Consider the following 2,500-nt stretch of genomic DNA (forward strand, 5'->3'; position numbering starts at 1 on the left):
TGCTCCCCCGGCGCCCGCGGGAGGAAGCGGCGGGCGGAGACGCGAGCGAGATGGCACCCCGGGTCGGGACGGGTGCCGACGGGTCGCCACCCCTAAGCGGTGGGGGGCGGACCCGCGGCGGGCTGCGGCGGAGCAGCCCGTCTTGCAGAGACGGCGAGGACAGGCGTTCCGGGATGGCGCGCGGGGCGGGCGCCGGGCGGCGGCGGACCCCGAGCGGGGGCCGTCGCGCCAGGCCACGCGAGGCGACGGGTCGTGCCCGAGCGGGCGGCCCAAACCACGGCTCTCCTCCCGGGCGCAGCTGCCGCCGGGCGCCGGGTTACTGAGGGAAACCCCGGGCCCCGGGAGGAGGACGAGGTCGTGGCGGCGGGTGTCGGGCGCACCCCGCGGGCGGACGCTCCGCCGAGGGGCGCCGGAGCCGGCTGGCGGGTGCCGGGTTTCCCCTCCGCGTCCCGTCTCGCTGCTGCCGCCGAGGCTGCCGCCGTCGCCGCGAGGCGGCGGCGGCCCGGCGGCGGGCGGCGGCGGGGGAGGCACCCCCGCGGGGATTTCAGGTCGTTTCCCTCACCCCAGGGCCAGGTACCTAGCGTCCGCGCTCCTCCTGCCCCCCCTCGGTGACCCACCCGTGTGGTCCCGTGTGCCAGCTCGCTCCTCCCGGGCGCCGCGCCGTGAGCGCCGCACCGGCCGTGCCCTCCCGCCCTTTCCGCTTTCCCTTTCTCTCCCCCCCCCCCACCGCTCCAGCCGCCCCGCGCCGTGCCGCGGGGACCGTGCTGCGAGCGGGCCGGGCGGGGGGGGGGGGCGGGGTGGCGGGAGGAGCGGAGGGCCTCCGGCCACCGCGGCCGCCGGTAGCCGCCCCGGGTAGGGATGGCCATGGGCCCCGGGCTCCGGGCCCGAGGGTTCTCGGCGGGAGAGCCGGGCGGGGGTTTAAAGACTCGGGCGGCCCGATGCGACCCGGGGGGCAGCCGGGTGTGCTGCCGGAGGGCCGGGGGGCCGGCGCGCGCGGGCGCCGTGCCCCCCCATGCCAGCCGGCGCGCCCCGCGCTCGCCCTGCGGGCAGCCGGGACGGAGAGGGGTACCCTGCCCCCTCTCTCCGCGGTCTGGTCTCGGCGGAGGGACGCCGCGCGGTCGGCTGGCGCCGGCCTGCCTCGAACGCGTGACCCCGGCGCGAGCGCGTGCTCTCGCCGGGACGGTGAGCCCCCACCCACCGCGGGTGGTGCGGACGCCGCGCCTCGGCGCGATCCGCTCTCCTCCCTGGCCGGGGCTCTCGGTCTGCCGCCGTGGCCGCTGGCGGCGGCGCCCTACCCGCCGGCACTCCGCCATCCGGCGCGCCTGCCTCGCTCTGCCCAACCCGGCTTCGCCGGGCGGCGGGCGGGCGGCAGGCGGGCGGCGGGGGCGGCCCCCCCCGTTCTCCGCGTGGAGACGGGGAGAGCGGGCGCCGTCCCCGTCCGTCCCGCCTTGCCCGCCCGCCCGCCGCCGGGCGTCTGTCCGCGGAAGGGACGGGAGAGCGCGTGGTGTCGTCCGGGAGGCTGTGTGTGCGCGCGCGCGGGCGTGGGCGCCGCCTCGGGGCCACGGCGGAGCCGGAGGCCGGCGAGGCGAGCGAGGAGCTGGGGAGCGCGGGGCCGGTGGGCCGCGGGCGCGCGGGCAGCGGCCGGTGCCGCTGCCGGTGGCGGCCGGGCTCCGACGCTGGGGGTCCGCGGGGAGCCGCCCCCTCCCCCAGCGTCCCCGAGGCAGGCGGCGCGGCCGGCGCGCTGCTCCCCGCCGGGCCGGGCCGAGCCTGGGCGCCTGGGCCGGACTCGAAGCGAGCAAAGGGTTGTCCCAGGTCGGGAGCGAGGGCTCCCCGCCCTTCTCGTTCGGGTTTTCCTTTTCCCTTTTTCCCCCCCCACTCTGTGCTCGTACGGTCAGCGGGGCGAGCCCCTCTCTCTGGCTCTCGGCCGTCCCTCGCTCAGCAGCCGGCGTCGGCGTGAGGAGGGAGGCGGAGCGGAGGGGGGGCCCTCAGGGGCTGCCGAAGGCTGCCCGGTCCCCCCGCGCGCGCGGCGGGGGCCGAAACCGAGACAACTCTTAGCGGTGGATCACTCGGCTCGTGCGTCGATGAAGAACGCAGCTAGCTGCGAGAATTAATGTGAATTGCAGGACACATTGATCATCGACACTTCGAACGCACTTGCGGCCCCGGGTTCCTCCCGGGGCTACGCCTGTCTGAGCGTCGCTTGGCGGTCAATCGTCACCCCCGCTGTCGCGTTGGCGCAGCGGTGCCGCCCCTCGGGGGGGGCGCGTGGGGGGGCGGGGGAGGCGCGGCGGCGCCGGCGGCGGCGGTGCGCGGCGGCCTCGGCGGCGGAGAGTCGGCGGCGGAGCCGGGACCCCGGTGCGTGCACCGGCGGCCCCGGTCTTCCTGCCCGCCGGGCTCCGGCGCCGGGCCGCCCGCAGCGGCCGCGGCCGGCGTGCCTTGCCGCGCCTGTGCCCGCCCTCCTCGCCCTCCGAGCGCGGTGGCCACCGCTGCGCGGCGCGCG

The 2,500-nt window shown here is 79.7% G+C and overlaps 1 non-coding gene across 1 annotated transcript; it reads left to right on the forward strand.

The window, feature by feature from the left end:
• Positions 1–2,046: 2,046 nt before the first annotated feature.
• On the forward strand, positions 2,047–2,199 carry LOC136996166 (5.8S ribosomal RNA). Its single transcript, XR_010887477.1, has one exon. It is a non-coding gene; the product is annotated as a 5.8S ribosomal RNA (ribosomal RNA).
• The last annotated feature ends 301 nt before the right edge of the window (positions 2,200–2,500 follow it).

The sequence above is a fragment of the Apteryx mantelli genome, unplaced genomic scaffold (assembly GCF_036417845.1).
Source record: "Apteryx mantelli isolate bAptMan1 unplaced genomic scaffold, bAptMan1.hap1 HAP1_SCAFFOLD_214, whole genome shotgun sequence".
Taxonomy (NCBI): Eukaryota; Metazoa; Chordata; class Aves; order Apterygiformes; family Apterygidae; genus Apteryx; species Apteryx mantelli.